General features: G+C 46.1%; 2 long non-coding RNA genes across 2 annotated transcripts; one reads left to right on the forward strand and one right to left on the reverse strand.

Moving 5' to 3' along the window:
* The first annotated feature begins 1,415 nt into the window (after positions 1–1,415).
* On the forward strand, positions 1,416–12,407 carry LOC139049514 (uncharacterized). Its single transcript, XR_011508362.1, has 3 exons — positions 1,416–1,701; positions 2,627–2,762; positions 12,172–12,407. It is a non-coding gene; the product is annotated as an uncharacterized lncRNA (long non-coding RNA).
* Positions 2,406–12,181, reverse strand: LOC139049516 (uncharacterized). Its single transcript, XR_011508364.1, has 2 exons — positions 11,449–12,181; positions 2,406–4,208 (listed from the first exon to the last, which is right to left on the reverse strand). It is a non-coding gene; the product is annotated as an uncharacterized lncRNA (long non-coding RNA).
* Positions 12,408–14,036: the final 1,629 nt, after the last annotated feature.

Below are 14,036 nucleotides of genomic sequence, written 5' to 3' on the forward strand. Positions count from 1 at the left end.
GAATTATTCGATTCATATTCTAATTTTTTTAATATTAACACACCCAGCTGGCTACTCCAGATTGCAACTGTGATGCAACAGCAAAAGAAAAGAACTATTTGAAGAATATTCATATTTACGAATACCGACTACTTGATTCGAAGGCTGAATTATTATATTCATATTCTAAATTTTCTAATAATAAACACACCCAACTGGCTACTCCAGAGTGCAGCTGTGATGCAACAGCAATAATAATAATAATAATAATGGGGGGGGGGGGCGGAATGTAATATATAATGGCCTTTCTTGTTGGAAACTTTTGCCCGGAAAATAACGACATACAAGTCCCTATAGTGGCAAGCGGTTTCAAGAGTTCCGAAATGTTTACACTCCGACCTAGTGTGTGGTGTGGTAAACTGTGTTGTGGGAAAGATGCTATACTTCTGCAGTCCTTGCGGAAGCACGGCTCAGCGCCTATGGGGTCCGGAACGGGAGTGAGGATCGAGAGAAAGAATTTTGAAGCGACACAGAGTCAGATTTTTTATTTTATCACGGCGCCGCCACTGACCACAGCGTCTTTACACTGTCTACACCATGCTTCCAGACGCCTTGCCCTCGCCGAGACCGGCGATTGACAGAGGTAGATCGACCGATCGAGGTTCACACGTGGTTCACACCAACATGTTTCGCGGTTGATGCCGTTCACGTCTGCGCGCACAGTCATCGCTGTGTAAAATAATCGTCAACAGACGTCCTAGCTGGCTGTTCCTTCGCCGCTGTCTGGTTCAGTAAGTTTGAAACTGCAAACGTCGATTGAGAGAAAAAAAAAAAATTGAACGACGACCCAAAAAAAAAAAATGGCTGTGGCTTAGGTAAGGTTAAGCCCAGGATGCGAAGCATACTAGCCTTTATTTTAGTTGTTGAACCACTGTTTAGCCTGGTGAACTGCTGTTGCTTGGCTATATTTGGTTCGGCTAGACGAAGAAACAACTCATGCATTACTTCTTCGCCTTCAAGAGTGGAACGCGACAGCGTTCCCGTCGACCCGCCAAGGGGTGTAAGACAATGGGCTACAGGGCAGCGACTACGCGCCCCGCATTGGACGCGGTGAGCGTCGAGCAAAGCAGCGTTCGGCGCGGCAACGAAATGTGCGCCTGAGCAAGAGACGCACGCCTTAGAAACAGCGCGTTTCTAAGGCAACACCGCATTCACTAGAGGCGCTTTTGTACCGCTTTGAAGCGTTGTACTCGTGGCTCAGTGGTAGCGTCTCCGTCCCACACTCCGGAGACCCTGGTTCGATTCCCACCCAGCCCGTCTTGCAAGAGTTGAGCCAAAGCCACTTGATGATGATGATAGCAACTTTATTGTACCGCCGGATAAGGAGGCCCCTACTCCCCGTCCCCGGCACACACGCAACCTGAACATCGCCCCCGAGTGCTCCGTGGTCTCTGCGCATGCGTTAGCTGAGAGAAGGTGAGAAAGGAGGACAAATTGACTTTACCGGATGTGACGTCACATTGTTGTTTGTTTTTGCTTTTTTGAAATAACTACCCTCGAACTCAGACGCATGGCTTGCGTCTCGTTCGCGCGCGTACGTATGGCTGTGGTCCGCTTTTAGTTTTTGGCGAATGCCTCAAGTTGCGGACACTGCGGTGGGCCAGGCCTCGATGACATTTGTTGCCCAGCTGCTGGTGCTACCGCGACGTACTTGGAGCAACGGTAAGTGTTGTGCGATTACCCGTTCTCTTGCTGACACGTAAAAAACCGGTTGCGCATTCGAGCTGTGGTCGATGTGATCTCGAAATTCGAAGGAACACGAAACGGTTGTCGCAGGTCCCGTAGTGATCGCAGTATAATTTATTCGTTCGTGCCTTCAACACTGCAGTTCCTACGCGTTGCACCGATGTAAAAAAATTAACAAAAAAACAGCGACATCTTCCACGCGCCAGAAATGCATGCACTCAACTAGCGTGGATGTCGTCCTATGATGTTTATCGCGTTCTTAAGTCTATTTTTCTCCATCTCTATAGGATGACTACGCTATGCCCTTCTTATTTACCCATGCAGCGCATTGCTGCATTTAATTAACTTTCTCACTGCTGACCGCGGTATGGGCGTCAGAGGCTTTTATTCGTTGCAGTGAGATAACGAAAGCGTATTTCCTTCACTTAAAGCTTCTTAGTAGCCCCTTTGCGAGCCGTCGAGTTAAATCATACAATGCGTACGTTGTGAGCGAGCTGGTAAACGAACCCACTTTACTGCTGCTGCTACTATCGCTTTTACTGGAACTTTCAAAATTAAACATATATGAGTATGAATCGGCTCACCAAGCTTTATATGCACGTCCGTTGCTTTCGTTCATAGATCATGTGCGTAGCTTTGCAACTGTGACCGATGTTTAAAAAACAGCAAGAAGGCAGATGACACAAGTAGTGTGTCTGCTTTAATTGTTGTCTGTGCTGTTTTTAGAATATCAACCAACTCCACGCACTCGTGCTGTTTACAGCTAAAACGTGTTTTTTCTTGTTGCATGAGGAGCATTTGCTTCTAATTGTGGCAGTAACGTTGTGAATTGTCCTCGGCCCAGATCGCTGACTGTGTGCAAATTTGTCTAATTTGTTTCACTTTACTGCTGTCTTTACAGCTTCTGCTTATTTCCTCTGCCTGCACCTTATATTTGTTGTGTTTATTGAGACCTGGCCTGTCTCTGCCTCGTTGAAGACAAATGGACACAAGTACTGGTCGCTGTTGGTTTGTTTGGTTTGCTCAGTCTGAGTGTGGTATGTATATGCATTTGCTAAAAGGGTATGCTGCTGCATCTAATGCAGGTACTGCTTATCTAAAGGTAGATTTAATTAGTAGTGGTTTGAGTGATGTATGACACCAGGGAGTTATTGTTCTAGAAAGGTGACAAAGCTGGTCCACAAATTTAAGGTATGGAGATGCTTAACCATGTAAGTGTTCTAAGTTGCCGTGAAGTATTACACACATTTCAAATTTCAGTTGCAAAAGACATAGTAGAAGAATCCAGAAGATTTGCTGCCAGATGTCTTGAGACAATACATTGTAGAGAAAGCATTATAGTGTGAGCTACCAATGATCGTCGTCAGCTCTAACCCATTTTTCTATATAGTCATTGTTGCTTCATAGTCTGTTGCCATCGTATGCTTGTTATAAACAAAAAATTGAGCTGCATGACTCCCCTGATTTTTCTCGCTCATAAGCTACAAATGTTTTGATTTCGGCTGCCTTGGTTCCTCATGGTAGAAAACGAGTGTTTATTAGCCACTTGCCAGCTTCTAAGATCATGTACTTTGTAGTATGGGTGTTTTAAAGGATACTTAACATCTGCCATCATGACTGTGAGTGCTGCTGCCCAGCACTCTTAGGGCTATGCTTAGTACACATGCGCAGCTATTCAAGAAAATTGACATCGGGACAACTGCCATTTAAGCTCACTTGGTAGAGCATTGCAAGCACAAGGCAGAAAACGTGGGTTCAGCTTCGTTGTCTCTTGTGCAAAGCATTATCATGATCTGCCTCCTGGCTTCTTCGTACATCCAGTCAGATAGGCTCAATAATAGTAACGTGCCTGATGGTGGGTCGTTAGTCTGGGTCCTTAGTGCAGCAGCCCAATTCTTTACCCGTTAGGCTACAGATGCATGCATAGCGCGCCAGATTAATCTCACTGGTTCTCTCATAGTAACTGATTCTTTCAGATGCTATGTGACACAGAGTTTGGGATTCTCCCGTTTCAGCTCAGATGCAACATAAAGCAGACGTTGTGTCTATTTTGGTGAGAAGTTGTGTGTGCAGTTGTTTTGGTTTCTCTGTGTTGACGTATTGTGCTTTGTATTTCATGTGGTGTTAGGCATTACCTCAATTGCAGCTTCAATGCTGTGCCCATAAAAACAGTTGTAGGTAGGTGCTCAGGAGTAATGGGAAGCTCATTCTTCCTAATTCTCTCTTGCATACGGCAGGTAGTGCGTCCAGTTTAGTGCCACGCACCTGTGTGGGGCATTTCCTTGTTCTTATTCTGCTGATGTGTTGTACATAGGGGGAAAGTCAGCCCTCTACATCATGGTTGTCAGTGCCGCTGAATACAGTGCAGTCTCAGCCTCGCTGCCTTGAAATGTCATAAGAGGTGACATCTGGGCATAAAGTAGCATCTTGCTGTCCCTTGTCATTGGGCATAGCCAAGGTTGTGGTTGTGCAACCCAAGGATCCTGGAAAAGGAGCAAAAACATTTATTGAGCTCTAGAAAAATTTAATGAATTTCGCAGAGTCAGATGGTGTCTTCCATCTTTTTAGCAATAACCCTCTGCCTCTAGTCCAGGCCTCCGCTGGATGCCGCTGCCAGCTGGGCCCGTCGGATCAGCCCTAGTTGGATGTCCTGACAGTCGCTAGAGAGCATTCCTTTCCATTGCTCCGCAGTCAGGTTTGGTGCCGCGTTTGTTTTCTGGCAGGCCCACGTTATACGGTAGAGCGTGGGTGTTTCCTGGCACCATGGGCATTTGTCAGTGTACTGTGTGGGTTGTATTTTACTGAGTGTGTTTAAGTTCGTATATGCACCCGTCTGTAGCGGCCTCCAAGCTATGGAGTCCTCTCTAGTGAGAGAGCTATGCAGTGGGGGGTACCGCTTCCTGCTGCCCTTATAGTGGTTTAGGATAGCCGAGTATTCTCTGAGGACTGGCTCAGTTTCCTCGAGGTCATTGGTGGAGGGTGCTCGGTATGCTGTGTATTCTCGAGCTACCCTGTCAACCTCACGGTTGCCTTCCACGTCCGTGTGACCCGGCGCTCACACTATCGTGTGTCTAATTGGTTGTTCTTTTTCTGGGTTTTGTGTGTGGTGATCTTCAGAGCGAAGTATGTGGAGCGCTCTGTGACCTATTCTGCCTAACATGTAGTTTCGGCATGCTGTTTGGGAGTTGGTTAGTATTGTTAAAAACCACCTAGTCCGATAGCCCTCCGCTGCCGCTAGAGCGACGGCCGCTTCTTCAGCCTCGACTACCGTGCAGTCCCGTAGAGACGCGCTGACGATTTCTCGCATGTCCGAGTTTATGCATTTGTACATAGCCACCCACTTTTCAACATCGGCGCCATCGGTACCGCAGAAACTTCCAGGATCCTTATTTATAACCCCAACACAGTAGCGGCGGTGATAAATAAGGATCCTGGAACTTTCTGCGGTACCGATGGCGCCGATGTTGAAGAGGCGGTGGCTATGTACGAACGCATGAGTGGAATCAACAGATGGGACCCTACGCATATGCTAGTTAACCTGTTGTTCTACCTAAGAGGCATGGCAAAAGTGTGGTACGAAAACCACGAAGATGAGCTAACAAGCTGGGACCAACGCAAAGAGAAGTTGACAGAGTTGTTTGGCAAACCAGCCGGCCGTAAAATTGATGCAAAACAGGAACTGGCCTCCTGTGCCCAATCCCCCATGGAGTCCTGTCTCTTGTACATCCGGGACATACTGGCACTTTGTCGTAAAGCAAACCCAATCACAACATAACAGAAGCTGAGAAGGTCGGGCATGTGCTTAAGGGCATTGCTGACGACGCCTTTAATCTGCTCATGTGCAAAAGCTGCCCTACAGTTGATGTTATCTTTAAAGAGTGCTGAGAATTCCAGCAGGCCAAAAGCCGATGCATCTTGCAACCATTCACCAGACTTCCTAATACTGCTGCAATGCAGACGTGTGAAGATCAACCCACACAGCAGCATGCACCGCCATCGGAGGACGTGGTGTGAATCGTTGACATGAACTGGATGTGATGGCGCCTGCATTTCTGTTCGCGTATCCCTGATGCTACATTTTCAGTCCCCTTCTCACAAGCTATCATTCACCAGGAACTTGAAAACATTGGTTTATGTTCTGTCTGTGCTCTTGCCAACACCAGAGCTAACAAATACCCTTCTACTATTTTTGCTCCATCCCGACGCTTCTCTCCGTGTTATCGCAACCTGACTGAGTGGACAACTGCAGACGACCAGCCGATATGTTTCATCTGCCGCCGCATTGGTCATGTCGCCTGATACTGTCGCAGCTCGTCGCCCTTAACACTTCGCACGCCGACCAACCTGAGCCGTTTTGATGAAAATGTTTCGCCCACCGCTGAATCTAACAGCGCCAACTCTGCTAGGAACATGTGGTACAGTTGCTCACCATCGTCGCACGTACACCAGTCTCGTTCACCGCAAACATGTTGCCCATCTTCCTGTTAGCTGCAGCCATGTCGCCTTTGGTCCCCTGTGGCATTTGGCCACACCCGTTCGTAAAACTAAGAAATGCAGCCCTCGGAGGTGGTGCTGCATTGCCTAATGCTGCAGCAAATCCTCTGTCTATGCCCACAAGAATAAGTGTAATTGGCGTTAAAATAGACAGCATAGCTGTCCAAGCACTCATCAACAGTGGAGCCCACATATCTGTGATGAGTGCTAGCCCGTGTAGACGTTTAAAGAAGTTCCTCACCCCAGCAGCTGCCCGAGTGCTTCATATGACTGACGGTGGCATGCTGGTTGTTCTTGGAATGTGTACTGCAAGTATAGCTGGCCGTCCTAGTTCTGTTCTCTTTGCTGTGATCGTCTTCCCTCATAACGTTATCCTTGGATTTGACTTTTTATCCACTCATTCTGCTCTCATCGACTTAATGACCGGCGTTCTTCAGTTAGAACTGCAACTAGCCGATGCTCCAAGCACCGCCTCCCCGCACTTGTGCTCACTTCACGATGTGCGTTTGTCACCCGATGCAGTTACTTACGTCACTTTGACCGCCCAGCCACAGCTTCCTGATGGTGAATATGTTCTTTGCCCCATCATCGATGTGCTTTGAACCAGTCACGGTTACTAATAATGACATCGTTTTACCGCTTCTGAATTTCAGCCTGTGCCCTGAAGTGATTCCAGCCAGCATTTTCTTGGACAGCGTTTCTAGTGGTTCTGAATTTGATGTTGAGAGTCTGCATTCTGAGAAGAGTTTATTAGTGCCAATTGCAGCTCCCAGCTCTGGTTCATTAACGGATGACTTTGCAAAAATGACTGCACTTAACCTCACCTCTACACAGGCCAGGGACATACGTCTCCTGCTTGAATCGTACAATGGCATGTTTGATTTCGGCTACAGGCCTTTAGGCCGAACATCTGTTGTTCACTACCGTATAAACACTGGAGACACAAATCCTATTTGTCGGCGTCCCTATCGTGCATCGCATGAACATCGAGTCATCCAACCAGAGGTGGGCAAAACGCTCCGCAAGGGGGTCATCGAGCCATCAGCCAGCCCTTGGGCTTCGCCTGTCATCCGTGTGAAAAAAGAAAGATGGTGCCTGGCATTTTTGTGTTAATTATTGCCACTTAAATGGGATCACACGAAAAGATGTCTACTCACTACCATGCATCGATGACGCCTTGGACTGCTTGCACAGTGCTAAATACTTATCGTCCATCGATCTTCGATCCAGCTACTGGCAGATTTCAGTTGATGAAATGGTTGGAGAAGACAGCCGTCATCATGCCGGATGGCTTATATCAGTTCAAAGTCATGCCCTTTGGCCTATGCAATGCTCCAGCGACATTTGAACGTCTGATGGACTCTCTTCTGCGAGGCTACATATGGACCACCTGTCTTTGTTACCTTGACGAAGCTGTTGTTTTTTCTCCCATGTTCAGCAGCCGACTTACCCGACTCGCTGCCATTATTGCGGTCTTCTTAAAAGCAGACTTCCAACTGAATTCCACGAAGTGTCAATCTGGGCGTCGTCAGATTACAGTGTTGGCACACCTCATTGACGCATCCGGTGTTCAACCAGATTCGGAAAAAGTTCGTGCCATACGCAGTTTCCCTGTGCCACATTCTGCTTCTGACGTGCGCTGCTTCGTCGGCCTGTGTTCTTACTTTCGCCATTTCGTCAAAAACTTTGCCAACATTGCTCAGCCTTTAACAGATCTTCTAAAGGAGAACACGCCATTCTCACGGGGCCCGGAGCAGGCTCACGCTTTTGCCGGTCTCATCGGGTTTCTGACCACCCCTCCCATACTTGCCCACTTTGATCCATCTGCACTGACCGAAGTCCACACTGGTGCAAGCGGTCATGGCATCGGCGCTGTTCTCGATCAACAACACAAGGGTACCGAGTGCGTAATAGCTTATGCCTGCTGTCACCTGCCGAGAGAAATTACCCCATCACCAAGTGGAAGTGCTTCGCTTTAGTTTGGGCTATCGTCACGTTCCGGCCATATTTGTACGGCTGCACATTTTCGATCGTTACAGACCACCATGCACTCTGCCAGCTGTCTTCCCTCCGGGACCCGACAGGGCGGCTTGGTCGCTGGGCTTTGTGGCTCCAGGAATTTTCATTTATTGTCACTTACAAGACTGGATGCCTCCAAAAGGACACTGCCTGCCTCTCGTCACCCCGTGGATCCACTTAATCCTTCTACGCATGATCCGATGACCTGCGTGATGGCATTCACTGACATGACTGACATGCACGGCGAACAACAACGCGACGAGTCCTTACAGCCCATCATCGCCGGAATACAATCACTCCAGCAGCACTGACGGCACATGCCGCATGTTCGTGCCGCACAACGGCATCCTCTACCACAGCACTATCAACGCTGATGGCCCTGAGTTGCTCCTTGTCCCTCCTTGTCATCTGCAATCTGTTCTTGAACGTCACGATGCACCGACGGCGGGACACCTTGGAGTTTTGCGTACATACGATCACGTACGACACCGGTTCTTCTGGCTGGGTCTCTACTGCTTACTGCACTCTTATGTCGCAACTTGTGAATTGTGTCAGCACCGAGAGAAACCTCCCCGACCACCTTTCGGATGACTCCATCCAGTTGAAGTTCCTTCCGAACCGTTCTCTCGCTTAGGCCTTGACTTGCCTGGCACTTTTCCGACGACTAGAGTTAACAAGTCGATTGCCGTCGCTACTGATTACACGACACGCTACGCGATAACAAAGGTGTTGCCGACTATAGTTGTGCAACAGACGTCGTTGATTTTCTCCATCACTGTTGTGAATGTGACCAAGTTCTCGCGGCATTATATTGTAAATACAGTCTTTCTATACTTCCAACATCCCCATAACAGTATGCTTTGCCTCTGGCATGTTCATGATCACCGATGGCATACAAAATAGTGATGCAGACTAAGCTTCGCAAAGAATTAATGTTCCATCTCTTCCTTACAGGCTGCTGTGTTTCAACTAAATCTGCATTTCCTGTGTCCAGTGGTCTCGTTGCTCAATTAGTGCTTGCCTGTTTCTGTTGCACTGCAACCCACTAATGTTAAAATGTGATACTTCTCCTCTTTTCCGTTGTCCTCCTGTCCTTTTACACTGCTGCAAACTTTTAGATTTCAATGCTCGAATGATTAATACAACAATTGATGCTACCATATTATGTGAAGACTGTCATGACGGCAATAATTTAGGTGGACCTGAAACTAAATGAAAAAAAAAAGAAAACAGACGTGTGAGTAGGAATAACTTGTGACCAAACTGGCTCCATGCTAAACTTTGCCTCAAGGAAATTGGTCTTAAAAGTCTCAAACCCTTTTCGTGCTCTCGTGACTGTCTAATAGACAGTCACGGAAGTTGCACAAAAAGGAGTGCCTTTCTGTTGGGGAACTGTTTTTATCACGAGTATGCTATACAGCACCAGTTGTGCCATGAGCAGGCACAACTGCACATACAAGCTATAGCCTGAACTTTAAAATAATTTCAGATCTATTTGTGAACTTCCCAAGCCACTTCACAACTGCAAGCTGAATCTGATGTATGCTGTCTCAGGGTCATGACCTATATTTGGGGGAAGACTAAGAATGCAGCCTGTGACTGAAGTTTCAGTGTTTTGAGCCCACCATTTCGAAATGCTTTTTATGTGCACTCAGTAGGAGACAGTTCTCCAAGCTTCTTGATATGATTTTCAGTGATACTAGAAGCAAAGCTTATTAGTTGTATTATACTAAATTTTCATATTTTCTCTAATATACTGTGGTCGCGATAACACCACACTGCTTAAAAGGCATTGAGAATAAAAAAGCTACTTATTTGCCCTAGTATAATGTAGAAATCGGCATTCTGCAGTCTGAAAAGTGAAAACAAAAACATTATCGTTGCAACATTCACAGCCACTTTAGCTGCTCATAAAATCATTGATGTACATGTAAAGAGCCTCTATGTTGTGTCTGTTAAAAACATGCTCCATCATGCTGCAGCATTATGCACATTAGCTTTGTGTAGAAGCCACAGCTGTTGCAATGTGCTGCACCGCAATGCACCTTGGTTATGTGGAAAAGCTACCATTGTTGCTATGCTCTTTACTGTTATACACGTCAACCTTGTGGCAAAGCCACTGCACTTGCAATGTGCTGCACCTCAAAACGTTTCAGGTATGTGGGAATGCACACTTGCATGCGCTAGATCTGGGCATTTTTATGCAAATAATTATTTTTTCATACCAAGCACTTTGCAGTAGGCAATTTTACGTCCCGACTCGTTTCGGTCTTCTGCATTGAAAACAAAAATATGTTACAGTGACCCCGAACCTGTTTCCCAGCATAACAACCTGACACTCTAGCCATTTGACCACTGTCGTGCACATACTTCTTGCTCCCCAATGCATTGCTGTGTGTATGGGATAGTGGCACATGTATAACAGTGCATAATACATGTCAGAGCATGTGTGCATATACAAGTTGCTTATCAAACTGTGAGCATGTCAGTCTCTCCCATTCTTCCTTTGTAGCTGGACTTCGAGGTGCTTTGTTAGAATGCACCACCTTCGGGATTCGCTCACATTTCCAAGTCCCCCTCACTGTAGCAGCTAGCACAACATGGACACTGTACCTTTATGCTGTAATGTTTCTTCACTGGAGTACAAAAAGGAATTGTGTAGATCCAACATACATGTTAAAAGTGGTTAATGAGAATCTATGAAACATTCATATTTAATGCATTGTTGCAATCCAAATGATGGAAAGCGTATTTGCGTTGGCAAGCTAGCAGTAGCAGATGTCACAGGCATGTTATGCAGGGAAGCCACCTTATCACCTATAGCTGTTCTCTGTGCAGTGAGGATGAAGGTGACATGTGCTTGTTTAGTGAAGAACGTTGACAAGAGGTGTATGCACAGAGACATATGACACTTATCTTAATACTACATGTAAGGCTTGTATACTTGTGTCGCAGGGACACATACCCATTCTATGAGATGGGCCTAGAATAGGCATGTGCCCATTTGCGCATACTGCATAAGCCAAGTTTTCCACTCGTCAAAACAGCTGCCACCACAGTGTTAGGAAAGAGGCAAAGAAACCATGCCTTTGCATTCATACTCTCCTCACAAAGCTTGTGTCATATATGCAATCACTCGCCATACACAAATACATTGGTCAACACTGCAATGTTTGGAAGAACCCAAACCAACGCTACATAGCCATTTACCTGCAACATAAATCCCAACTGTGTCTGGAATCTACATAATGTTTCTTAATTTTTCAGGCATTTGGTGGTAGAGGCCAGCGCATTAGACAGAAATCCTTCTTGACTGCAGCAATGTTCAGAATGTAGTATGAGGTACTCTGTCTAGCTGGAAGTTGAAGATAGAAGTTATATTAGTAGTTAAAATATAGTAGCTAGTATTGAAACTACACATGCAATCAAGGCTGAGCCACATGCGAACACGGAAGAGCAGACACACACGGTGGTCACTTGAGCTGGCATTGTGTAGCTTTACCAACAAGCCCAGCTGGACACTGAAGTAAGGCATGTTGTTGGGCTAGTCAGCTTGTAGCTTCAGCAAAATTTTAAACTGTGTGAGGAAGACAGGACATGAACAAAAGCATAGATGCATGCGCAAAGTATAGACTTCCGACTGGCTTTGTTTGGTGAAGGCAGAGAGTTTATAAGGTTCTTCAAAATGGCAGAACAAAAAACATTCGCAAAGAAATTGTGCAAGAGGCAGATATGAAAAATAGCAAGGCCACCTGTGCATTAAGAGTGCAGTAGAGTCCCAAGGTGCCCATCTAAGAATTCTATTTCTTTCCTTGATAGGTATCAAGAAGGTGAGCTAACTTAGTTGTCACAAATTTTAGCGATGTGGAATGCTTTGATGACTTCTCTTTCTGCTTTTGAGCTTGCCTTCGAAAGGAATTTATTCTGTTCCAGATGAGGCAGGCAGCTTTTGCTGTCGCAGCTCCTGCACTGCAAGAGGAGATTCTCAAGGAAAGAATTACTCAGATGGGCACATTAAGACTCTCCTGCACTCTTAATGCATACATGGCCATGATATTTTTCATCACTGCCTCATGCACAAATTATTCGCAATTGCTCCTTGTTTTGCTAATTTGAAGTACCTTATATATTCTCTGCTTTCACGAAATAAAACCAGTTGGAAGCCTGTGCTTTGTGTGCGCCTATGTTTCAGTTCATGTCCTGTCTTCCTTGCGGAGTTTAAAATTTTGCCTAACCAGCTGTATAGCTTGTGTATACAATGAGTAATTAATATTATGATGACTGCAGCACAGCAATGGTCTAGTGGCATAGTGTCGACATAGTGTAGAGATCGTACTAAGTAAAAAATCTGGAAATGCCATAAATTGTGAAATCAACCCTTATCCCTTGGTTTCCTACAGCTGCAGAGCACTTGACCACTGCAGCAGTCAGGCATGCTGTATATTGACACGTGTACTTCTTTATCGGGCGACCACTTCTCGCCACCTAACAAATGTAATCGCGCTGCGCAGGACATGCCTGCATGTAAAAGAAGTTTCTGGAAGTTATCGATGGGTTCCATCCACTGTCTTTCACTGCAACTTGTGTTATCTAAATGCATGTGTGCGTGACGTGAATAATGTGAAACTTTGTGAAAGGCACGCGGGTCCCAGCGATTGCTCTGGAACATTCGACGACAGATGTATAAAAGCCGACGCGCTTGACCCGCTCATCAGATTTTCGACGACCGCCGATCGTGTTCGCCGCTGCCATCCTTCTTTGAGTGTAGCCTGTTTTTGAGGGCACAAGTTCGCCCAATAAAACGCTCGTTTCATTAATCACAGTTTTGCTGCCCACGTGACAATATTGGGGAGTGCCAGGAATTGAGAGATCGAGACAGACCGCCACTAGAAGTTCCCTGGGCCAGGTGACAACTCAAATGCATCCAAATATTTCTATATTTCACTATATAAACTTTTGTAGAATGAGGAACTTTTCAAGGGTGCAGTTGTTTCACACAAAAGAAAACTATTACTAAATAGTGACCAGTTTCTTTTGTTTTGTAAGCCAGATTGCATGTATTTGACATTGCTTACTGACTCTTACTTATTCTCGCTGTCCGATACAAGCATATGCCTTCACATGTTTTCAAACAATGTGTGGAGCCATGTTTTTGGTGGAATAAAATTGGTCCCAATACAGAGCTTCGTGGCACACCAGATCTTACTAGCAATCACGGAGAAGAAAATTCATTAGTAGTTACAAATTGGTTCGCGTTAGTTAAAAATTTACTAATCCAATTCGTAGTCCTGTCAATTCGAAGTTTACTGTCTTTTGTGTATTGGACCAAGCTGATGACCCCTGGCCTGGGCGGGCCCTGGCACTTTACCTAGTGGTGGCCTTTGAAAATAGCAGTGTGGCACCAGTGGTTGCATCAGGATCTAGGCTCATGAAGATAGACAGCAACGTGCACAGGGCAAGGAGTTTGGTGGCCTGGTACTCGTCACAGTTGTGGAGAACACTATAGTTTTTGCGAGTCCTAGCCCCTACCAAGGGTACCAGTCTGTGCACTGTGTATATATATATATATATAGGATGTGCAGGATTGCTCGTTGGCAGCACGTGATCATGCGGCAGCTGACGGGCCTTCTATGTGTTTTGCCCTGGTAGTGCGGTCGTCTTTGTGATTCTAGAGCTGTGCTGGCATTGTGCAAGAACAGGATCTAACGGCATGGTGCAGAATTGCAGAGTGGGGGTGCTCCATTCTATTCCCACTCCATTCCTTCAGAGTTGTTATGCGATTCCAGTCCTTATAACTT

Source organism: Dermacentor albipictus, chromosome 9, assembly GCF_038994185.2.
Source record: "Dermacentor albipictus isolate Rhodes 1998 colony chromosome 9, USDA_Dalb.pri_finalv2, whole genome shotgun sequence".
NCBI classification, from domain to species: domain Eukaryota; kingdom Metazoa; phylum Arthropoda; class Arachnida; order Ixodida; family Ixodidae; genus Dermacentor; species Dermacentor albipictus.